Here is a 26,105-nt window from a genome sequence, read left to right as displayed (position 1 = left end):
TTGTACAACCAGCACTGACCACGATATCTGTGGTTCTTCCGATACAGTGCTATGGGGAGGGTGGAGAAGCAAGGAGAGTCTTTGTTAACTCTTTCTCTCCTAACTGACGATACCAACGTTGATTCCACCAGAACGTGTTACATAATAACGGAGAGAAAGAGTTAACTGGCTCCATGTCATCGTAACTTTAGTGAACACCTCTCCGTTCATTCTAACATTAGCGGGATGACTTCTGGGCTGTCGTTTTTTGGTGGTCTCGAGGGTAAAGGATTCGAACCCTGACGGCTACCATTCCCTCGTCGTCCTGTCGGAGGTTTAAGCTAGGGTGTAATTATCTTCGAATCAGAAAACCCAAAACTTGAGTGTTATTAACTTATTATTGCTTAAAAAACAACATTTTTGAATTGAAGCTTAATGTTCAATTCGTCTGCAACGAATTCTAACAGTGTCTTTTTTTTTCATAGTTCAACACACGCTTCACTGATTATGCAGACGACGGCTTTTTCTTGAACGCCACGAGGTATTCCGTGCAATGAAATGAGACAACCCCGTTTTCCGGGTTCCATCCCACGTGACTTCTCAGCACCGTGAAGCGACCCATAAACTGGGTTGGCATAAGGAAGCAATGCTTTCAAGGACAAGAATATTCTTTAACTCATTCTCTCCTAACTGACGATAGCAACATTGCTTCCACCAGAATGTGGTAAATAATTACGGAGAGAAAGAGTTAATAAAGTCTTTCTTTTATTTACAAATGTGAATGTCTACTGCCAAGGGGGGGGGGGGGGTCGTCACAGCATCAGGAAGAAGCATGCCGTGGGTCCACACCACGCCATCTAAAGGGGTCGCGTGCAACCTTTGGCATCACAGACGATCATTCAGACCTGGCCCGACCAACAAGGGCATAAGACAAAGTCGCTTTAGTTTTTATTGTAAAATAGATCTGTCCTGAAGTTGCTGTCCTTGCTTTCTCTTAGAGTGGCAATGTCAAAAAAAATCTAATTTTTTTTTGTTATTGTCAAGGATTCGTTATTTGCAAAACATGGAAGCAATTAGCAAATGAAGAGACATTTGGTATAGAACTCAAAACTGTTTACTGTGAAACCTGTTGATTGTGGGGACCCGTTCGAACTCAGGTGGCACACACAAGCTGACATCAGGTCAACATGTGGTGGATTAATTTAGCAGTACCCCCCTCTCTCATTACTGAAATATCCGTTGTGGTCCTTGTACAAGGAAGATCTTCAGTAAATGACTACTGGCGATAATAACCATTATAATCTTCCCCCCTTCAAAAATAAATAAATCTCGCTCTTTCTGTTTGTTTTCATGTGATCTGTAGATGGAAAGAATGTGAAGGTGGGGGGCTGAGTGGTAAAGCGCTTGGTTTTTTAAGTGAAGGGTTTCTGGTTCGAATCCCTGTGCAGACTAGGATTTCGGGATTTTTAAGGCAACTCTGAGTCCACCCAACTCTAATGGATACCTGAAATTAGTTGAGGTAAAGTCATGGCGGTTGGTCATTGTGTTGGCCACATGACACCCTCGTTAACCGTAGGCCACACAAACAGACGACCGTTACATCAGCTGCCTTATAGGGGTGCATGGAACAAAGCCTCTAGTTATTGCAACACACACTAATAATAATAATAATAATAATAATAATATCACTGATACACTAATCATAAAGGTGTTAGTGTCAAATGGAACTATTGCATTCTGTGATAGATAGTATCTAAACGCTGATGACGTGTGTTTGTAATCTCAACGTCGAAAAAGCAAAGTTTTATTCCAAGTTATCAAAAAGTTTCATAAAAAGATTTGTGTCTTTGGGGTTCGAAAGGAGAGAGACTTGGTGATGTTGGTGTCAATGGTGACAATGAAATGGGAGAGTGGTATTTCTAACCTAGGGCGTAGTATTATCGTAAAAAAAAAAAAAAAGATCATGTAACCCTAATGAAAGAGATCTTTTTGAGTCTGGGCGCCATAAGGTCAAGTATTTGCGTCATCACTTCTTGGTAACTGTTGGGATGACGTCACTCTAAAACCCGAAGAAAATAAAGTGAAATCAAATCAGCAGAGCATCATCAAATAAGATTGTGTGATTATTGGATTATTTTATAATCAATTATGACATTAACCAAAATTTGGGCGATTTCCCTTCTCCAGAACCAGACACTACCAGACACACACACACACACACATTGATGCCAATCAGTGGCATAACAATCATAAAATGAATGGGTTCATTTTGCCAGCGACCATGAACTGATTCGGCCTCATCGAAGGAAGGCCTACACGTCTTAAGTGTCATGACACTAGTTCTTGTCAAATGTGGCACTTAAAGTAGTCCGTAATGTGGCACTTAAAGTAGTCCGTCTCTTTGTACATTCTGATGCATAAAAATGTTACTCGATACATACAACATGACTCGATACGTAGAAGATGACTCGACACATAGAAGATGATTAGATTTTTCTGTTACTCAACTTCTTTGTTCTTAACCTGGAGGGGGGTGGGATCATATATTTGAACCATAGCCCTCCGATTCTAAGCCACGCTCCTGATGCCCATTTCTAATTTGACTTCTGCTCACCTGTATGTTTCTGTTGTGGAGGTATTAAATGTTGGCCATTGTAAGCATTTCTCTAACACACAATCAAATCGTTTAACCATGTTGTTGATTTTTTACTTTGTGACCTGTAATTGTGACATTGGTGTGACCTTCAACTGCAATCCCTAAGAATAGTTTAAAAAAAAACAACAAACAACAAAACATTTGGGGGGTGGGGGTGGTTATGGGAGCGGAGGGTAATATAACTAAAGGTAATGGGAGAGGGAGGTAAACGGCATTAATTTTTTTTTCTTGAGGAGCGGCTCTCGACTCGGACCCGAGACAAATCTCCCAAACCAGCCCGAGATCTCGTCTGCACAGCAACAATGATGAAACGCAATATGCACAAACATGGACATCAGACACACAACACACACACACAACACAGTCGGATACACAGATGCACAGTTGCAACAAGGGGGAGATAAACTCGTTACTGCAGAAATTAAAATTTTCAGCATGGGGCCAGAGAGTTTGCATTATAGGGTCTAACAAAGGGAGTGATGTGTCAAAGTGCAAGGACGAACGAAAAATATGATAGCACAGAAATAAAGTAGCTTACACATGCTGTTATGTCGGGATAGAATTTCCATCTTTTTTTTTTTTTAATGTGTACTTCTGTCTTTTTGTGTGTGTGTGTGTATATGTGAGTTCACTTTATTCTTTATTTTATAAGTCTATCTATCTATCTATCTATCTATCTATCTATCTATCTATCTATCTATCTATCTATCTATCTAATCTGTCTGTCTGTCTGTGCGTGTCAGTCTGAATATCTCTAACTCAGCGGTTCTCAAACTTTTAAACTCGGCGACCCCTTTTTACAATATCCCACTTTGCTGCGACCCCTCCCCCCGATACATACACATACAGCAATAGAAGAATAGACAATAACAATCCTTATTTTTGATGGTCTTAGGCGACCCCTGGCAAATCGTAAATCGACCCACAAGGGGGTCGCCATCCACAGGTTGAGAACCCCTGCTCTAACTTATTCACTCCAACTATTCTTTCATTTCTTTCCCCTACTCTTTTTATTCGCAGTTAGATTTTGTTTTGCCTTGACCTTCTGTCCTGCATCAACGTGACGTTGTGTACTCTCTAACCTTCTTTCTTGCATCAACGTGACGTTGTGTACTCTCTAACCTTCTCTCCTGCATCAACGTGACGTTGTGTACTCTCTAACCTTCTGCCCTGCATCAACGTGACGTTGTGTACTCTCTAACCTTCTGCCCTGCATCACCGTGACGTTGTGTACTCTCTAACCTTCTGTCCAGCACCAACGTGACGTTGTGTACTCTCTAACCTGCACCAACGTGACGTTGTGTACTCTCTAACCTTCTGTCCTGCATCAACGTGACTTTGTGTACTCTCTAACCTTCTGTCCTGCATCAACGTGACGTTGTGTACTCTCTAACCTGCATCAACGTGACGTTGTGTACTCTCTAACCTTCTGTCCTGCATCAACGTGACTTTGTGTACTCTCTAACCTTCTGTCCTGCATCAACGTGACGTTGTGTACTCTCTAACCTTCTGTCCTGCATCAACGTGACGTTGTGTACTCTCTAACCTTCTGTCCCGCATCAACGTGACGTTGTGTACTCTCTAACCTTCTGTCCTGCATCAACGTGACGTTGTGTTCTCTCTAACCTTTATTCCTGCATCAACGTGACTTTGTGTAGTCTCTAACCTGCATCAACGTGACCTTGTGTTCTCTCTAACCTTTATTCCTGCATCAACGTGACTTTGTGTAGTCTCTAACCTGCATCAACGTGACGTTGTGTTCTCTCTAACCTTTATTCCTGCATCAACGTGACTTTGTGTACTCTCTAACCTGCATAAACGTGACGTTGTTTACTCTCTAACCTTCTGTCCTGCATCAACGTGACGTTGTGTACTCTCTAACCTGCATCAACGTGACGTTGTTTACTCTCTAACCTTCTGTCCTGCATCAACGTGACGTTGTGTACTCTCTAACCTGCATCAACGTGACGTTGTGTACTCTCTAACCTTTATTCCTGCATCAACGTGACTTTGTGTATTCTCTAACCTGCATCAACGTGACGTTGTATACTCTCAAAACTCTCATAGAGCCCCATGTACACTACATACTAAATATTTATATCTCTATAAAGTTGACAGCGATTGGACTCTCTGATCGATGTTTGCATAATTTATTAGATAAGATTTAGTTCTTGGTGTATGTACATTGGGTCGTTTGGTGCAAAGTCATTGTAATATCAGTCACTGGCTCTGAGGCTTTGTTTTTAAAAAAAGTTTGAGAGAATGAGAAAACACAAAATTCTCACTCTCTTTTATGCGTACACATTATAGATTCAAAATAATATACACATTTTCGTCCATTTTTTGTAAAGCTTCTATCAACTCTGTGTCTCTGGTAGAAAGTGTGTACACGTTATTACTCCGACACCCAATCCAAGCTGAAATTTCGCACAATTATTTCTTTTGACTGATAACACAAGAATCAATTAAAAAAAAAATACTAATTAGTTAATTAACTATTGGTAATAAATTATTAGTTTTTGTTTGGTATCTCGCACAAGGGAAAGAAATCGTACTTGACTTGTGGTGGTATAAAGCTGACGTAGCCTTCTTTACAGGTAGCAGCTCTAACGTTGGAAACTAACAATAGATAACTATAAAATCTTTCACTTTTATACAGAGGCGGCCCTGGCGGCGAGGAACAATCGGAAAGTGTCATATGCGGGGCCCTGAGCCGTAAGGGTAGACTAAATAAACCGTACCTCATCACGCTAACGCTTTTTGTTGTTACAAGCTTAGTACCTCACGTGAGTACTGTACTATTAGCCGTTTGACTACATCACATACTGCATGGAAGATTTTGCCTTTAAGGTTAGTGAATGTAACTAATGATTCGTAACCTATAGTATGATGAGAATTACTAATGACTAATAATTTCTTCCACACCTGCTGGAGTCGCAAACTGACCATGAATTACAAGGTAGGGCCCTAACACTTGCATTAAAACTTTGACCAAGTTTAACGAGTCCTAGTTTATAAGAACGGATCTGGTTTTCGAAACAGACGGTAACAGGGAATCTCCAATCGCGGGACCCCCTCTCAGACTCGGGGCTTGGGGCGGTTGCCCCACCCCCCCTAAGGCCGCTACTGCTTTCATAAGCACTTCGCTAGCCTAGTGGTACAGTGTCAGCTTGAGGTGGCTTAAGCACTGAGTTTGAATCCAGGTTAAGCGGGGGACTCACTGTAATCTAGCCCTTCACTGCCCTCTACCTGATAATTCATTAGATTGGGTTTACCTTCAAAACTGGTCTTGACTCCAAAAGGCGGAATCTAATAACTCCAATCTCTCCATTTCATCTTCATATCTGTTTGTAGCAAGTAGCAACCCACCTCCGTTCCCTTTCCCATACACACCTATGTGTCCGCCATTGGTCTAGTACCCATTAAGAGACCTTTATTCATCCGGGGGAATGTCTTGTACTCAACATATGCTCCAAATCACATGACAGGAAACGCAATTAGTCACCCCATCTATCTGGTACTTCTAGAGTGGAGAGTTATTTAGACCATAGTTTCCCTGATTGGACAAAACAAGCTGAAACAAACAAAGCTCTATCAGATAATACAAACTTGTACTTTACTATCCAAGACAAGAGGGGGGGGGGGGAAAGGTTGTCCTCTCCAATGCATATGTAGGCCGCATCGTGTTGCTCCTTGAGAGATGGCAAAAGGTACGAATGAACTGACAGGAGCGACTATATGCCAAACGTTAAACTGTATATGCAGGTCCGAAGATTTTTCACACCATCTATCTACATAATTCAAAAGGCGCGTTGGCTGAGCGGTAAAGCGCTTGGCTTCTGGGTTCGAATCCTGGTGAAGACTTGGATTTTTATTTCGGGATCCATGGGCGCCTCTGACATTAGTTGGGGAAAAATAAAGGCGGTTGTGCTGGCCACATGACACCCTGGTTAACGGAACCGTAGGCCACAGAATCAGATGACCTTTACATCATCTGCCCCATAGACCACAAGGTCTGAAAGGGGGAACTTTACTTTACTTTTATCTACATAATTCTCTTCGTGGCCCAACCATTTGGGACACCACGATGAAAAAGTCATGGAAAGATAACTATTTTATTTCTGCAAGTCGGACTAGAGTTACCCCACGTAACTTTTGCGGTGACAAGAGAGCGGGACTAAAGAAAAAAAAAGAGGGGTGGGGCGTATGCTAGGCCACGGGTCGGCTGGTCAAATATAAAGTATATCTAAACACATGTACATTTCTTCTGACACAGATATATATATATATATATATATATATATATATATATATATATATATATATATATATATATATATATATATATATATATATATATATATATATTATATTATATTCTATATTATATAAATCTACATCGATTCTTCGCCTAACACCATTTTATCTATTCTATTTCGCAAATTTCAGCCAAAATTCTTCCTGACCGACCCAGACCTACTGTGTTTCAGGTCTGGGAAGTCACACGAGTTCTTGACCTATATGGTGATCTACATTGCGCACAACCGCATGGTTTTCGTCCAAGGCTTTTGCGAGGAAGGAACTGACCCTCGATGCCCCACTCCAGTGGAGTCTGATGGTGCTGAGGATATGCTCTAACCTTGGCCTTTCTTTGTAGATCCTATCTTAATACAAACATCTAAATTCTATACTGTTTCTGTTTGAGTGAAATGGACCTGGACAGAGGAAGCAACAGATACAAATGTTCATTTACAATTTATTTAGAATTTGTTATTGTATCCTCGCCCCCCCCCCCCTTTTTAGCACACATATACACACGCAAAACACATACACATCCTTTTTGTAGATAACTGATTATTTTTTTTATGTTCATCACTTAATGTTAATTCTGGATCAATTAGGTCCCTATGGGGGTGGGGTTAACATGAAAAGAAAAAAGGTGGGGAAGTTCTGCTCAGGAAATATGTTGGTAAAGTGCAGCTGTCAATTTCAGCAAAATGTTTCGCACGCGGGTCAGGAGGAAGAACTTTGGTAACCGGTACAACATAACAGCGTAGTGCTTATATGAAACAAAGTTTGGTGCATTCTGAGGCATTTTAGGTCTCGATAGATAGTCTTTTCCTTTTGCAACTTCTTGTGTGACTAAAGAGGCCTATCCTTGATACACAACTGAGGTCACAGGTTGGGCATATGTAATCTCCAGGCACCGTTGCACTTTCACCCTTCTTTCTACTACTGTGGTGTGTGGCATCTGCAATCCAGGATCCTTCCTTTATGCTCTCTCTCCGTGTGGATCTATCCAGTGCCTCTTTATCGCAACTGCTAGTGTTGATTTTGAAGAACTTCATGTCGCGTTTGCATTCATCAGTGTACCTTAGAAGTGGACGACCTGCGGCTTCTGTTAGTTCACCGTCTTGTGGGAGTCGATTTTGTGGCATTATGTGAACAAGGCCAAGGCAGCCAAATCGTCTGCTGCTGCTAACAAAGCTTGATTTATACACGTTTAGATTTATAGCCTACTTTTTTTTTTTAGATTGATAGGCATTTAGATTTATAAGCTAAATATTTAGATTTATTATTAATAATAATCTTTTTTATCCGTGAATAAATTTGTTGTACATATGTGTATTACAAAAACATTACATTATTAGAGCAAACACAATGCAGGCCTATTAAAGCACACAAAATATACATTTATACCCCAGATTTTTTTCAACATTACTTGCGACATTTACAACAGTAAGTTACAGTTTGTTCAATGGACCAAGGAACCAAAGAGTTTTTGTGTCAATTTGTTCTATTTTTTTAATCTTTGTCTTATGTCTTCTTTGTGATGGCAGAATTTAAGTCATGACTGAATGCATGACGCGTAGGACGTAATTATCTTCTTTTTTTGAAGTAACGTCTGTATTATATAAGATAAGATAAGAATCATGAAGAAGAGGGTGATTTTTTTTTTGCTTAACATATTTATAGCTTTCTTAGTTTATGTTTTTGTCAAATAGGTTTCCAAGTGCGGTTTGGCAGTATTGGCTACACATTGCGATTTATAGGCTACACATTTAGACTTCTTAAATACACATCTAGATTTATACACATTTAGATTTGTACAGTACACATTAAGATTTATACACATTGAAATATACACTTATTGCAAGGCCATCATAAGGCCTGGGACCTAGAGCTTGTCCCCTCTGCTATTTGCATAGAGCTGGTTCTAATTAATATAACACCTACATCATATTTAGCGCCCGTATATAAATGTAGCCAAGCTAGACATTAATATGCATCATGCCCCCCACATACCGAAATGCATACAGTGTGTGCATGGGTGAGTATTCTTATTAAAAGTTCTGGACAACCGCCCCCCCCCCCTCCCGGGTCATACGCCCACGTTCGAGAGTTGCCTACCCTGATATGAAACATAAATGCACAAAGTGAGGCCGGGATAATTAGCGCTGCAATAATCTACCAACAACAATATGCTAATTTATGCAAATGGTGTTATAATCACCCAGAGTACGTAACTCTAGCTGCCGCTTGCGATAACAATCGCGGACGGAATTATTTTACAGCGTTTGGCTGGAGTAATTGAAACTTGAGCTACACTGAGGTCAACTTGTGAGGTGTTGTTTTGTAACCCCACCCCGCTCGCCGCCCCTGAGCCCAGGCCTCGTTCATCAATACCTTAGCCCGAATCAAATTAAACGAATGTTTTAAATATGAACCCACGTTGACATTTCAGATTCTATCTCTAGCTTCTCCGCCCTTTGGCTGATTTAACTAACAATTAGTGAATAATGATGGGGTGGGGTGGGGGGCCGAGGTGGGGGGGGGGGGGAGATCTACCATGACTATCAAGATGGCCCAGGTGTTGTTTGAAACGAAAAAAAAAATTAAAAAAATTCAGACTATGTAGATTCGAAGATGGGTGTAGTGACAAGTCACGCTGTCACACACTGGTAACATCGGAGGTGCTGCATCAATAGATTTGATCACGTGACATCTCTGTGTGATGACATCTCCGTGTGATGACATCTCCGTGTGATGACATCAGGCCTTGCTAAACGTCTTTTTGATGTTACATACGTAACTGTCAATTAAAGGATCGTGGTGGGTTGTCCTGACCCCCCCCCCCTTTGTAGCCTTTACTATCTTTCGAGCATTGGCAGCTTTGACATAACAGTTGTCACTTGTTGACTGTGCCATCTAGTACCGGGAGTATTTTTTTGGTCTTTGGGCACTTTGTGTCTCTCCATCGTATGAACTGACATAAAAAAAATTTGGACATCCAATCAATGTACTTTGAAACACAAAACCACTGCATACTGAAATTTCGTTGACCTTTAAAAAAAAATTTTGTGTGTTCACAGATCATAAGACTTCCAACTACATATAACCCATAAATGACGTTTTTAAAGCAACTTTCAGTTTGTTGTAGATCTAGTTAGTCTTTTCTGGCCTAGTTGTGTTTTTTTCTTCGATTTGTTTTTGGTCACATGATATCTTAAATGATTCATTCAAATCTTGTCACATGACACCCTTGTTTTCTGGCAATAAAGTTGTGTGCGATACCACGTGATAATCGATTCTTCACCATTGCGTATCGACTCCGAACAGTAAGGCGATTACAACAGGTAACGTAGGAAAAAAATAGGGGGAGGGGACTGTACTGAGATTATAGATGTAGTTCCAAATCTAAAAATAATTATATCTTGACCCCTCCAAAAACAAAAACAAAACCCCCATCTGCCTCTGAAAAAAAAAAAACACAGAAAAAACAACCGATGTAGACAATACTTGCCCTTTAAAGGAGAACGGAGATAGGAACGAGCGTCTCGGAAAGTTTAAGGTCATTGCAACATTGGACACTCAGGCATCAGAGTGGACTGGACATCAACAGAATCGATGCATCTGAGTGGACTTGGACTGACCATCAATGCATCAGAGTGGACTGACCATCGATGCATCAGAGTGAACTGACCATCAATGCATCTGAGTGAACAGACCATCAATGCATCTGAGTGAACTGACAATCAATACATCTGAGAGAACTGACCATCAATGCACCATAGTGAACTGACCATCAATGCATCAGAGTGGACTGGCTATCAATGGAATCGATGCATCTGAGTAGACTTGGACTGACCATCAGTGCATCAGAGTGGACTGACCATCGATGCATCTGAGTGAACTGACAATCAATACATCTGAGAGAACTGACCATCAATGCACCATAGTGAACTGATCATCAATGCATCAGAGTGGACTGGCTATCAATGGAATCGATGCATCTGAGTAGACTTGGACTGACCATCAGTGCATCAGAGTGGACTGACCATCGATGCATCAGAGTGGTCCTGTACTGACCATCAATGCATCAGAGTGGACTGACCATCGATGCATCAGAGTGGACTGACCATCAATGCATCCAAGTGAACTGACCATCGATGCATCAGAGTGGACTGACCATCGATGCGTTAGAGTGGCTGATCATCAAAGCACCAGAGAGGACTGACCATGAATGCACCAGAGTGGACTAATCATCGCTGCATCAAGTGGACTGTGAAGCAGAGACCGCCTGCCCCTTAGCGACCCCAACGTATTAAAGATAGGGATGACGTAGCTACACGTGCTACGTCATAGCCAGGTTACAGTTACGACAGCAGCTGGTCAAGCTCAAACTATATTTTTTGTGAACTTTTTTTTTCCATCGAATTGTTAATTGACCGACACTCTCAACACTTGATACCTAACGAGAACAATGGTTTTTTGAACTTAGGGTTTTCGAATAATTAACATTCACTTATGGTCATGAGGGGGGGGGGTGAGCATTGCGCAAACAAAATGTAGCTGGGGGAAAGGCAGACATTATTCAACATTGATTTGTTCACATCACTCAAGATGATTGGTTTGTGGGCTTAAACAGGGCCGGATTTAGACTTGCGAAGCGCCTAAGCTATTCGGGGTTTGGGAGCCCTTTGTTTCTTTGAATCTTTCTTCTAAACGATTGAAAATATCTTTGAAAATATTTCTGAAGGGCAGCCAAACAAGCGGGGGACCTAAGTTATAGATTATGCTATCTGTAGGTAAATCCAACTCAGGGTTTTCAGAAGTCGTAGAAGAAAAAAAAACAACAACAACAACAAAAACCATTCATCTAAGATGTATTTTTGTAACGCTTTAAGTGTTGTATTAGGTCCAGAGATGAAGTCTAAAGCTTTTCCTTGGCTTGACCTCTCTCCCACTACAAAAAACTGATGCAGAATTAATGTACAATTACTTTGTTAGTGTTCTCTTTCTAGAGTTCTTTTCTTATCCAATGTCATACTCTCTCTCTCTCTCCCTCTCTCTCTTTCCTCCCTTTCTCTCCCTTACTTTCCTTCTCTCTGTCTTGTTCACTCCCATTCCTTTTTTCTCTTATTCTCTCCACACATTTCTCTTATTCTGCCTCCCTTGGGTTCTCTTTCTCTCTTTTTGTTTGTGTGTCTCTTTTGTTCTCCTTCGTTCTTCTTCTCTCTCTCTCAGTCTCTCTCTCTCTCTCTTTCTCTCTCTCGCTCTCTCTCTCTCTCGCGCTCTCTCTCTCTCGCTCTCTCTCTCTCTCTCTCGCTCTCTCTCTCGCTCTCTCTCTCTCTCTCTCTCTCTCTCTGTCTCTCTCTCTCTCTCTTTAACTAACATTTGGTAGAAATAACAGATGAGAAAAATCAAGAAGATGTGGGCCTGGGGGGGGGGGGGTAGTGGTGAATAAAGAGAGGGGGGTGGGTGGAGTATTTTTGCTGTGGTCTGATCTCCTCTGATTCTCTTGCAATCTTACACTCTTGGTTAGATGGACAGATAAAGAGGATTCAAATATGTCCATGTGATGGAAAGATATTAAAATGGGCAAGAGGAAAGGGGAAGCTGCGGGGAAAATGGGGGGGGGGGGGGAACAGAGGGAGACATTTCTCTGCTCGTAAGAATTTGTTTCTTTATCTTCATAGTATTTGAACTGACACCCATCAGTTATGTTGTGTGATATGTTTGAGTGTTTCTTCTAAAACAATTTTCTGTCTCAATTTTTTGTCTGTCTGTCACGTTTGAGCTGCACGTGTATTCCGTACAAACTGGTGTTACTTTGATGATAGAATCCTCTCTTTAAATCTAATAATAAATAATCAAAGACGCTTTTTTTGTTTTTGAAGTTAAGACTTGAGTGACAAATATTATTATTACTGCAGGTAGGTCATACACATCAATAGTTAGGTCATACACATCAATAAATCTTTACTGTTGGTAGGTCATACATATCAATAAATCTTTACTGCTGGTAGGTCATACATATCAATAAATCTTTACTGCTGGTAGGTCATACATATCAATAAATCTTTACTGCTGGTAGGTCATACATATCAATAAATCTTTACTGTTGTTAGGTCTTACATATCAATAAATCTTTACTGCTGGTAGGTCATACATATCAATAAATCTTTACTGTTGTTAGGTCATACATATCAATAAATCTTTACTGCTGGTAGGTCATACATATCAATAAATCTTTACTGTTGTTAGGTCTTACATATCAATAAATCTTTACTGCTGGTAGGTCATACATATCAATAAATCTTTACTGTTGTTAGGTCATACATATCAATAAATCTTTACTGCTGGTAGGTCATACATATCAATACATCTTTACTGTTGGTAGGTCATACATATCAATAAATCTCTACTGTTGGGGGAACATGTACGTGAAATAGATATAAATTGCTTCTAGACAGAAATCTAAATAGAATGATAATTTTAAATTTGGTCGCTTAACTTAAGCTTTAAAAGCTTTTTTTTTTTTTTTTTTTTTTTTTTTTTTTTTGTAGAATGACCTTCACCTTGTTTTCGTTTGAAGGGCAATCCTAATGCCCAGCCCAGCACCGTATGACCACCATTAAAAGTCACCTGTTCATCATTTGGCTCCTATGTCTCCCCTTTCCATACACACATCAGTTTCATCAGTAGTTTTTTTTTTTTCCTCCCACTTCTGTTCTAGCGGTCACTACTAACAGGTTGTTTGGGCTGACCATTCTTTTGACCGCCCGTGGAGCGTGAATGGGCAAAATATAGCTTCGCCTCGCCATTCCACCACCTCCCCTCCCCTTTTCCACATTCCCAAACGAAAACAGTGCATTCTTTTTTTTTTCTTCCCTTTTACTTGGCTATTCAAATTCTAACTGGACGCCATTGACCACTTGACCCCTCGGGGCTACTGGCTGAATCCTCTGGACATTAACGGGAATCCTTTAGCGTCTCCTTTTTCCTCCCGCTCCCCCCCCCCTCCTCTCCGTCTGCAGTACTTTCGAATTTAATTAGGATGTTACCAATGCAAGGCTTTTTAGGTTCGAGGGGGGTATGGAGTTCGCGGTGGTCGTTTGGGGGGGGGGGCAGACTTTTAAGTGAATAGAGTCTAGATGTCAAACAGGTCTCTCTCACACACCCATGCTTACCACACACACACATACACAGAAGCAATGATGTGAGTCTACTAGTTGGATATTGAGAACCACCGAAAAAAAAAAAAGACAGTACAGGTTGGTATTAACTGCAGCCTTGACTTCAAACACACGACTGACCTGCTTTCAGAAGAGTCACGCACCACTGGTCCATTCTTTCTCTATGCATTTGTGTTTTAAGTAGTTCCTGTGTCTGTATATATATATACATATAATGAATATATACATATAATATAATCATGTATATATAACACTACATAATGTTAGTTAAAACTACATGGCTGTGCAGAAAAAGATTTGGCTCTACTAAAACCACTCTACATGGAGTTATCTTTCCTTTCTTTTACACTCTTAAAATACAATATACATTAATCATATTTACCTCCCCTCCCCGTCCACCAGACAATGTCATGCGCTCGCTCTCCGGGCTATATATACACATTGTACATGACATTTGCGACGTCTGCATCCATTGTCCAGTCGACATTTGAAGACCTGAAGTCAAAGTGAAATGCACTTAAAAGAAGTTGATTTGGTCAGCGGACTTGGTGGACCACGATTCCTTCAGGGACATTAGTGCTATGTATCCCAGAACTCTACCATGTTATTTAATGGGCTGTAGGGCAGTAATTTTTCAGCAAAATTTTATTCTGCTCTATTATTTGTTAAGTAAATAGAGCCCCCACCCCCTCCGCCCTTTTTGTTTCCCCTCCTCTCTCTCAACGCCAGTGGCTCTTTGCCAATATAAAAGCGAGTCTATTATTAGACTACACATAGTGTGTTGTGTATTTTAAACAAATAGGTCACTTTCTTAAACTAATGTGTTGTTTTAGAACGTGTGTGTGTGTGTCTTTATACAGTTTTTTTTTTTTTGAAAATTAAAAGATACGATTTTATTGTATGTAAAAAAAACTTATACACATATGAAGAGAGAGAAAGAGAGAAAGATAGTCAGTCTCAGTTATACTGAATGATTGCTCAAAGTTTGTGTGTGTGTTTCTATTTAGTTGACCAGACTTGATTAATTAGTAGGCAGTGGTAGAGACTAATAAAAGAGTCTAGGTCCATAAGGTACATTCTCCCAATTCCAAGATTACAACCAAGACCGCTGGATCAGCAGCCCTATCGTCAACACAACTTTGATAAACTGGCCCTTAGAGTTTTACTGAGAACAAAATGTCAACGCAGTATCAAAGTGAATTTAGGTGGCCTGCAAGATGGATGCTTCAATGGACAGTGAGAGAGAGAAAGAGAGAGAGAGAAAGAGAGAGAGTAGCTTGCCTATTGGACCACTATGCCAATAAAGACACTGGAAAACTCGAAGAAGGTGTGCCCCAATGATAATGCATTCTGGCACGAATAACATTATAGGTGACAACCTTTCCTACTGAAAGGTGATTTGAAAGTAAGGTTAAGTTCCATATATCAAAGTCCCAAACAACTATTTGCCACTTTTGATCTAGGGGCTGAGACACAGCAATTTGACCGGAAGTGCGATGTATCTGTATGCAAATGAAATTAAAAAGACTCCCTCACACTCACACTTTCGTACTCACAGGCAAACACACAGTCAATTTGAGTAGCGTAATGCCTGATTAAACTAACAGTGTCACGCTGGCTCTGCCCTCAGGCTAAGTGAAGATGTCAACCCGCTGAATCAAATAGTTCCTGTCCGGTGAAACTTGATCTATAGAATTACGAATTTCACCATCAGTATGTGTGTGTGTGTGTGTCGGGGGGGGGTGGGGTGGCGGGCTTTTAGGTCGTCCCCGGGGCGAAAGTAGCCCCTTCTTAGGAAATTAGATTAAAATAAATATTTAATTTAAACCAGGATTTTATGTCATGAGATTTTAGTGTGCCATATCATTGACAAAACAAAAACAAGTGACATTCATAGAAGAAGCGCTGCTGGGGCAAATGTTTTCCTCTCTATGTGTGTCTAATGTATTTTTCTATCAAGTTGCTAACTCCTGCAGCTAAAAATAAAACAAAAGGTTATATAATGCAAGGTATGACATTTAAATACATGCAAGTGACACCTATCTTGAGTTGAATGTAATTTTAGTTATCTCATGGAGGGTGTGGGCCAAGTTGGAGCACATACCATAAGACCAGGAATCAAATCTTGGTCTCAGCACATACCATAAGACCAGGAATCAAATCTTGGTCTCAGCACATACCATAAGACCAGGAATCAAATCTTGGTCTCAGCACATACCATAAGACCAGGAATCAAATCTTGGTCTCAGCACATACCATAAGACCAGGAATCAAATCTTGGTCTCAGCACATACCATAAGACCAGGAATCAAATCTTGGTCTCAGCACATACCATAAGACCAGGAATCAAATCTTGGTCTCACATGTTTTATTTTAAACCTATTTCTTTAATCGAATTATTTCTACAAGATAAGATGCATCATGGATATAGCAATCGCAGTTCGTCTTCTCGTCTCTCCTAAATCATCGGGCTTGATCACAACGTCTTACTATAATTTAGACCACATTGAGTTTAAAAATAATTGTTGACTATGTAACACTATATGTGTCTGCACCATTCGTAACATACTATTGGGCCTGGACCCCACGTAAAACACAACACATACCTGGGCTCTCTTTACCTGGTTCATGTGTAACACACTTTGTTTACATGGGATACACGTGATGGACTAAATGTAACTTGACTATAATCAAGATTCAATCAGACTTTATATACCTGACAAGGAAACCATAGAAAAGTAATTACAGTCAGGAGTTGCGCTTGACATACAATCCCGTAGTGTGCCGTTGACTTGGAAATAAACGCGAGCCGCTCTGTCACATTTGCATGACGACCTAGCAGAAGGGGGTGGGGGGGGGGCGTCTGTTTGAAATTGGCGCGGCGTATCTGGGGGAGCTAATGTGACATGAGTCTTGGACACACTTAGAGCTAACCAAAAAATCTTCAGTGTTTCGCAAAGCCGTTATTTGAGCGTAGTAAATAGGATCTTAAAAGCTAGAACCACACGATAAGGCCCCAAAGCATTTCTTTGATGGAAAACAGCGCGATCGTACAACTCAAACATTTCCATGTATAGATATGAATACAGACCGCACCATTGAACCCAGCTAGCCTTGGACACACTTTTTACTTCTGCTGCGTGCTTTTTAGGCGGGAAACATTGGAGAGGAGGGTCAAGGTGGAGGGAAAAAAAGCAATAGCGTTGACGTCATGGAAGCCCCCAAATGTCAAGGCTGCTGATATCTCTGAACTTGAAGGCGGTAAAGCTTTTTTCCCCCCCATCTTTTTATAAACTTGGCAGGAACTTTTTTTCTGGACCGTGACTCGCGATCCCTTTGAAATTTAAAAAAGCGGGTGTTAGTTTAGATGCGGAATTTCAGCACCAGTTTATTGCCAGAGGCGTTGACCAAGTAGGACGACTATCTCACAATAGCCAATCCCAAATAAACGCATTGGTAAGGGAAAATAGTAGAAATAATGGCAACATGTGATTATCACCAGAGGCGTAGCCATTGGAAATTCATTTTCGACCATGTAGGCTAATGCTACCCCCCTCCTTCCTTATTTGTTTTAAACACAGCAATAGGTGAGAGTTGAAGAAAGATTGGGCCTGATAGGAGATGTAAGAGTCTTCAAATCTGAACACCGAAACATGTAACACAAACAAAAACATGCTCAATTAATACATATTACATATGAAGAGATGAAAAGTAATGCATCCACTCCCTTAAATCCGGCCCTGCAATTACAACATTTAAGAGTCCGAATTTGGAAGAGAAAGTACATGATGAAATATGAATGGAAGTTGCATGGACACTATAAGAGTCACAAGTCAAAACAGATATAAAAAAAAAGTAAAGTTCCTATTTCAAACTAAGCGATCTATAGGGCAGATGATATAATAGTCATCTGTTTTTCTGGCCTACGGTTAACGAGGGTGTCATGTGGTCAGCACAAAGACCAACCGCCTTTACATTCCCCAACTAATGTCAGGTAACCATTATAGTTGTGCGTATGTATGGGCGTCCTTAAAATCCCAAAATTCACCAAGATTTAAACCCAAGACTGCTCTGTTCGGAAGCCAAGCTCATACCAACAGCCACCTCGCCCCCAGTCACAAGTAAAGGGCGAAGAAAAAAATGAAGTTTCGCACATATTCAATTTTTTGCGAAAAAAAAAAAAAAACCAGAGAAAGTTGACGAGGCTATTTCAATGCAAGACGGGCGATACAAACCAGTACATTAACTACCAGACTGCCTACTTAAATGGACTAACCTAATCAGATTTGAAAGCTGGACTGTGACTTTGTGAACTGAATGACACTGACATAGCCATGGGCAATGCTTTAGATGGTAATTACTAATACACCACCGATCTGAAAATGAGGTTAGAAATAGGATTCTATTTTTAGTAAAAAAACAAACTTCTAAGATTACATCCTACGGCCAAATTGATAATGTATTGAAATATGTGGAAATTTTATGGCCAATTTAATTGATCCAATGGCTTTTTGTACCTGATTTTTTTTTAGAATCTCGAGCCTATATATAAGAAAAGTTTATACTCATTTTAAAACGTGCGATCTATATAGCAGATGATGTAAAACACATCTGTTACTTTGACCTATGGTTAACGTCGGTGTCATGTGGTCAGCACAATGACCAACCCCCATTTACTTTCCCTAACTAATGTCATTTACCAGAGGAGTTGGGTGGAGTTGGGGGCGTCCTAAAAATTCATAATCTGATTCTTCATCGAGATTCAAACCTGAAACTCTCGATTCGGAATCCAAGCGCTTTACCACTCAGCCACCAGGCCCACAACCCTAAATCTAGGTGCACAACAAAAAGGATTTAAGTCATAGATCTTAAAAAATGAAAGTAATGCCATATTTTAACTATGATTTTTTTTGGGGGTGCATCCGTTTAAATTCTATTTGTTTTAAGACTTCATGACCAAGTGCAGTGTCTACTAATGTTGATACCGCAGTTTAACAAAACGTTAAATTTTCGTTGAAGATCAAATGGTCTAACTAGGATCTATCACTGCCTCCAGTTGGCTTACATATTACGTTCTAGAGAAGGTACATTGCATGTGGGGAAGATGTCCACCACGCCGTTCCTCAACGGGGACCCTACCGGTGGTGATGGCCCTCCCCCTAATACTGGCGGTACATTATAGGAAAACGGAGGAGACCCCAGTGTGCTCGGCCTCCGACATCGAATGGGAATGAGAAACCCATAGCGTTGGCTCAAGGAGTCGTGACTTACGTAGACAAAAGTGATTAAATGATTATTTAGTCGATGGGGAACCCCTGAACAGAAGTATCGCTGCAGGTTCAATCTCTCATTCCTGGGTAAACTCCTTTCCGTTGGTCAAAGGGTCATAAATGAGAGCAAGCTCGACCCTAATTGGACGCTTACCGAGGAGACGAGAAACTGGCGATAGAACGACGAATCGTTTAAAATGAGATTATTTTATCGAAGATACGATTGTTTCAGTTGTGTTTCCACATCTACATAGAAGCTGAAAGCTGTTAACCCTTAAAGTGCTGAGCTATTTGGCAATAAAGACATACAAAATGAAATTACAATGTTCTTGTTTAGAGTTTAGAGGCTAAACTAACACACGCATCTTAAGGGTTAACAAAAATGTACTTTCATTTTCGTTTTAAAAGAAGTTTTTATTCAAGATCGGCTGTAAGGAAGAATTACTCCTATATCGGTTTAGCTGTACTAGTTGTCTAGAGTAACAACCCTTAGATCTTGTCACAAAAACACCAGACGTCTTAACTTTCCCGCCAGATTTGGCTGGGTATGTGTATAAAGTAGGGTGGACTCGAAAACTTCCACCCTTCAATCAGAAGCAACAGTGCCAGTCAGTTCGCCATAGCAGTGCGTGGGGCCTGGGGAGTGTCCTAACAGGGCACCCGAAGTGTCCTAACAGGGCCCCCGAATATTTGTAGGATGGACTAACGATGACAAAAGATTCTCTTTACAGCGCCAGCCCAAATAGGCTGTCTCTCTGGTGACAATTTGTCCACCAGGATAGAACCTGAGACCGTCAACTAAGTACACACATGCTCAATCGCTCGATCATCCTGTTGCTAACCGCATTGAAAATAAATTTGTCGATCGTACTGCGCCATGTTGTATTTTCGGTGATTAAATTTTTATTTTTTTTGTATTGCCGTTAGATATGCCGTATGTCATGTTACAGTGACATGTAACATTGAAACATTGTGCACGAATGTCATGTAACTCGTACACGGGCATCGCTACAACTCTCTCGACGTTCGCCATTCCCTCCCCACCCGTTGACATACGCATGACATCTAGCATATCTAAATGAGAACTTCTCCACCACCCCCCACTACCACCCATCTTTCACTACGTTTCCTTTGTGGCGGTAAATCACTGCTGACAGTCATCAATTTAACGCACTCTTTGACTCAATGTTGTGCTCCCTGGGGGGGGAAGAGGTAGGGGGTGGTCTCCCCGCGCTACATTTCCCCATCTACGACTTTCTCCCAGGGGGGAGCGGGGCGTGGGTGAACTTTATTTTAGCCAAGTTAATAAGTTGTTCAAACCTCGCTCAAACTCGCAAAAAAAAACAAAAAAAAAAACTTAAGGCACTCCACTACCATTGATCCCATTGTATTCAGGCTGCCTGGTCGTGCGATATGGGCTCAGAACTATCGTCTCTATGGTCCCTGGTTCGAACCCCACCAGTCGCCGTCCTGCATGAGGCTGAAGGATCGCCTGAAACATGTCAAAGACACAATTCTTTGTCACTTGAAGCCTGGGCAGCAGTTGCAATAACGACATTAATCAGTTTGCATGGCGTATATTTAAATAGAAACAAAGGGCAATAGTTAATACCTGTACTTGTCACGTTGCGTCATTTCGTAATGAGAATAAAATTTAAGTCTAAGACGAGCCATCATTTAATTTAAAACTTGACATTTTCTTTAAAATGTCAAGGTATTTTATGAGTAATTACTGAATCATTCATATTTATTTTACATTTTAATGAAATATAGTATTCATGAACATATAAACTTTAAGAAATGACAAATAATAAAGGGAGTTTTTGTTATACACGAACTCATATACGGACCCTAAAGGACTGCTGTGCATTCCACACATTAGGTTGCACAAAGTCACATGTATACACCACATACGCATTTTGGATTAATACAAACTTGACTTAAAACACGTTATATAGAGTAGGGCTGCTCTAATAATCCAATTAACACATCGTATCCTTAATAAATGTTCAAATCTTTCCCATCTACAAACTCAAGATGACAACTTCTTGTCAGTATATGAAGACACTATCACTTCTCAAATCATGTCATTAGTGCTGTATTCAAGTCCAGGCCTACTCTATTCAACGAAAGCCACTTAGCTCGTGACTAAACATAATGTAATTATAATAACAGCCAAGTTTTTTGTTTTGTTTTAAATTTAGACTAAGACAATAACCAAAGTTCATTTTAAGTGTCCCGCAATTTGTCCATTACCGTGTAGTCTATTTATAAGTATGAAACAACATCAACTAGTGACTTGTGGACGTTTTCAGATTTTTCTTCAGAAACGAAGACTTTTACAGCCTAGTTCAAACCTCCTTAGGGTGGACTGGGAGGGCGGCGGGTAGGATAGGGTTCAAACCCTACACTGGATGACAGGCTGGAGCACATACCTTGCGGCCAGGTAGTCATAATACAAGAACGGCTCAGTAGTCTGACACGACCATGTCAACAGAAAAAAAAAAAAAAACTTTAATCTCTGCTGATAATTAAAAATACTTCCAATAATAATAATAATAATTATTATTATTATTATTAGTCGTGTAAAGCGCTACTCCATGCCAATGTAGAATTCTCAATTTACTCCAGCCCCGATTTCTTTTTAAAATACCTCTATTCAAGTCACAGCTTCCTGGAGGAAACTTCTGGGTGGGAAAAACCTGGATGGGTGGAACCTGGACACGAAGATGACAAAAGATTCTCTTTACAGCGTCAGCACAAATAGGCTGTCTCTCTGGTGACAATTTACCCACCAGGATAGAACCTCAGACCGTCAACTAAGTACACACATGCTCAATCGCTCGATCATCCTGTTGCTAACCACATTGAAAATAAATTTGTCCATCGTACTGCGCCATGTTGTATTTTCGGTGATTATATTTTTTTTTTGTATTGCCGTTAGATATGCCGTATGTCATGTTACAGTGACATGTAACATTGAAACATTGTGCACGAATGTCATGTAACTCGTACACTGGCATCACTACAACTCTATTGACGTTCGCCCCACCCGTTGACATACGCATGACATCTAGCATATCTAAATGAGAACTTCTCCACCACCCCCCACTACCACCCATCTTTCACTACGTTTCCTTTGTGGCGGTAAATCACTGCTGACAGTCATCAATTTAACGCACTCTTTGACTCAATGTTGTGCTCCCTGGGGGGGGGAAGAGGTAGGGGGTGGTCTCCCCGCGCTACATTTCCCCATCTACGACTTTCTCCCAGGGGGGAGCGGGGCGTGGGTGAACTTTATTTTAGCCAAGTTAATAAGTTGTTCAAACCTCGCTCAAACTCGCAAAAAAAACAAAAAAAAAAACTTAAGGCACTCCACTACCATTGATCCCATTGTATTCAGGCTGCCTGGTCGTGCGATATGGGCTCAGAACTATCGTCTCTATGGTCCCTGGTTCGAACCCCACCAGTCGCCGTCCTGCATGAGGCTGAAGGATCGCCTGAAACATGTCAAAGACACAATTCTTTGTCACTTGAAGCCTGGGCAGCAGTTGCAATAACGACATTAATCAGTTTGCATGGCGTATATTTAAATAGAAACAAAGGGCAATAGTTAATACCTGTACTTGTCACGTTGCGTCATTTCGTAATGAGAATAAAATTTAAGTCTAAGACGAGCCATCATTTAATTTAAAACTTGACATTTTCTTTAAAATGTCAAGGTATTTTATGAGTAATTACTGAATCATTCATATTTATTTTACATTTTAATGAAATATAGTATTCATGAACATATAAACTTTAAGAAATGACAAATAATAAAGGGAGTTTTTGTTATACACGAACTCATATACGGACCCTAAAGGACTGCTGTGCATTCCACACATTAGGTTGCACAAAGTCACATGTATACACCACATACGCATTTTGGATTAATACAAACTTGACTTAAAACACGTTATATAGAGTAGGGCTGCTCTAATAATCCAATTAACACATCGTATCCTTAATAAATGTTCAAATCTTTCCCATCTACAAACTCAAGATGACAACTTCTTGTCAGTATATGAAGACACTATCACTTCTCAAATCATGTCATTAGTGCTGTATTCAAGTCCAGGCCTACTCTATTCAACGAAAGCCACTTAGCTCGTGACTAAACATAATGTAATTATAATAACAGCCAAGTTTTTTGTTTTGTTTTAAATTTAGACTAAGACAATAACCAAAGTTCATTTTAAGTGTCCCGCAATTTGTCCATTACCGTGTAGTCTATTTATAAGTATGAAACAACATCAACTAGTGACTTGTGGACGTTTTCAGATTTTTCTTCAGAAACGAAGACTTTTACAGCCTAGTTCAAACCTCCTTAGGGTGGACTGGGAGGGCGGCGGGTAGGATAGGGTTCAAACCCTACACTGGATGACAGGCTGGAGCACATACCTTGCGGCCAGGTAGTCATAATACAAGAACGGCTCAGTAGTCTGACACGACCATGTCAACAGAAAAAAAAAAAAACTTTAATCTCTGCTGATAATTAAAAATACTTCCAATAATAATAATAATAATTATTATTATTATTATTAGTCGTGTAAAGCGCTACTCCATGCCAATGTAGAATTCTCAATTTACTCCAGCCCCGATTTCTTTTTAAAATACCTCTATTCAAGTCACAGCTTCCTGGAGGAAACTTCTGGGTGGGAAAAACCTGGATGGGTGGAACCTGGACACGAAGATGACAAAAGATTCTCTTTACAGCGTCAGCACAAATAGGCTGTCTCTCTGGTGACAATTTACCCACCAGGATAGAACCTCAGACCGTCAACTAAGTACACACATGCTCAATCGCTCGATCATCCTGTTGCTAACCACATTGAAAATAAATTTGTCCATCGTACTGCGCCATGTTGTATTTTCGGTGATTATATTTTTTTTTTGTATTGCCGTTAGATATGCCGTATGTCATGTTACAGTGACATGTAACATTGAAACATTGTGCACGAATGTCATGTAACTCGTACACTGGCATCGCTACAACTCTCTCGACGTTCGCCATTCCCTTCCCACCCGTTGACATACGCATGACATCTAGCATATCTAAATGAGAACTTCTCCACCACGACATATCTAACGGCAATACAAAAAAAAAAATATAATCACCGAAAATACAACATGGCGCAGTACGATGGACAAATTTATTTTCAATGTGGTTAGCAACAGGATGATCGAGCGATTGAGCATGTGTGTACTTAGTTGACGGTCTGAGGTTCTATCCTGGTGGGTAAATTGTCACCAGAGAGACAGCCTATTTGTGCTGACGCTGTAAAGAGAATCTTTTGTCATCTTCGTGTCCAGGTTCCACCCATCCAGGTTTTTCCCACCCAGAAGTTTCCTCCAGGAAGCTGTGACTTGAATAGAGGTATTTTAAAAAGAAATCGGGGCTGGAGTAAATTGAGAATTCTACATTGGCATGGAGTAGCGCTTTACACGACTAATAATAATAATAATTATTATTATTATTATTATTGGAAGTATTTTTAATTATCAGCAGAGATTAAAGTTGTTTTTTTTTTTCTGTTGACATGGTCGTGTCAGACTACTGAGCCGTTCTGCTGATAATTAAAAATACTTCCAATAATAATAATAATAATTATTATTATTATTATTAGTCGTGTAAAGCGCTACTCCATGCCAATGTAGAATTCTCAATTTACTCCAGCCCCGATTTCTTTTTAAAATACCTCTATTCAAGTCACAGCTTCCTGGAGGAAACTTCTGGGTGGGAAAAACCTGGATGGGTGGAACCTGGACACGAATATCAAAAACGGCTCTAACGAAGTTTCTATAAATTTAACAGTTGATGTATGACGCCGAGAAAGCTCGTTGGACACACTGGGAAAACTCTTGTTTGACCGTTTTAATTTTTCAATTAAAAAAAAAAAAGAAATATATTTAAGTTTGGCTAGAGAATGTGGTCTAGATCTAGATCCTACATCGGTTTTGAAAGGACTAGCGCGTTCTTGAAAGAACCGTCGCGTTCGAGTGTAAGGCATCATCGATTCAAGAGTTTAATAAATAATACAATAATTGTACTCACCGTCTGCTAATGAAAGTCAAGTTTTGATGGCGCAATAAACCTTCTTATCTTATCTTATATAATACAGACGTTACTTCAAAAAAGAAGATGATTACGTCCTACGCGTCATGCATTTAGTCATGCATATTAACCAATGACCTAAATTCTGCCAAGTCACTGGTTTTCCTGGCTAGCTCAGGCAACCCATTCCATGCTCTAATAGCACTAGGGAAGAAGGAGTGTTTGTACAAATTTGTCCTAGCATATGGGACGAGGAATCTGCCTTTATCTTTGTGTCTTTCAGAGTATTTAACTAACATTCATGAATTATTATTATTTAGAGAAAAACAATCGCTCTGTAAGTTGTAGAAAGGAGGTTTTGTTTTTGTTTTGTTTTGTTTTTGTAAAGTTTTTAAAATGTTTTTCTTGTTTGGATGTACGGATGAGCTGGTGCCCGGGTGAAGGTTTATTTGTTGACTTAGGAGCTAAAGAGACTTACTTAGCTCCAGTACAATCATCAGCATTTGAGCTCCAGCACCCAATGATATTCCATTTCACTCTCTCTATATTTTTACAAAGCTTATATCAACTCACTCTGTCTGTCTGTCTGGTAAAAGGTTTGAACCCGTTATTTCTGCCACACC

General features: G+C 40.2%; 1 long non-coding RNA gene across 2 annotated transcripts in view; it reads right to left on the bottom strand.

The window, feature by feature from the left end:
* Positions 1-26,105, bottom strand: part of LOC129925233 (uncharacterized) — a 70,669-nt gene that overhangs the window by 27,256 nt on the left and 17,308 nt on the right. The window contains exons 1-2 of one of the 2 annotated variants that reach the window (XR_008777042.1): positions 14,498-15,812; positions 14,236-14,308 (exon numbers count right to left, since the gene is read on the bottom strand). This is a non-coding gene — a long non-coding RNA (uncharacterized LOC129925233). Of the gene's footprint in view, positions 1-13,448; positions 14,309-14,497; positions 15,813-26,105 lie in introns of those variants that run through there. The other variant, XR_008777041.1, reaches the window with a different exon arrangement.

This window comes from Biomphalaria glabrata, chromosome 3 (assembly GCF_947242115.1).
Source record: "Biomphalaria glabrata chromosome 3, xgBioGlab47.1, whole genome shotgun sequence".
Classification (NCBI taxonomy): domain Eukaryota; kingdom Metazoa; phylum Mollusca; class Gastropoda; family Planorbidae; genus Biomphalaria; species Biomphalaria glabrata.
This window is presented reverse-complemented; position numbering and strand designations above follow the sequence as displayed.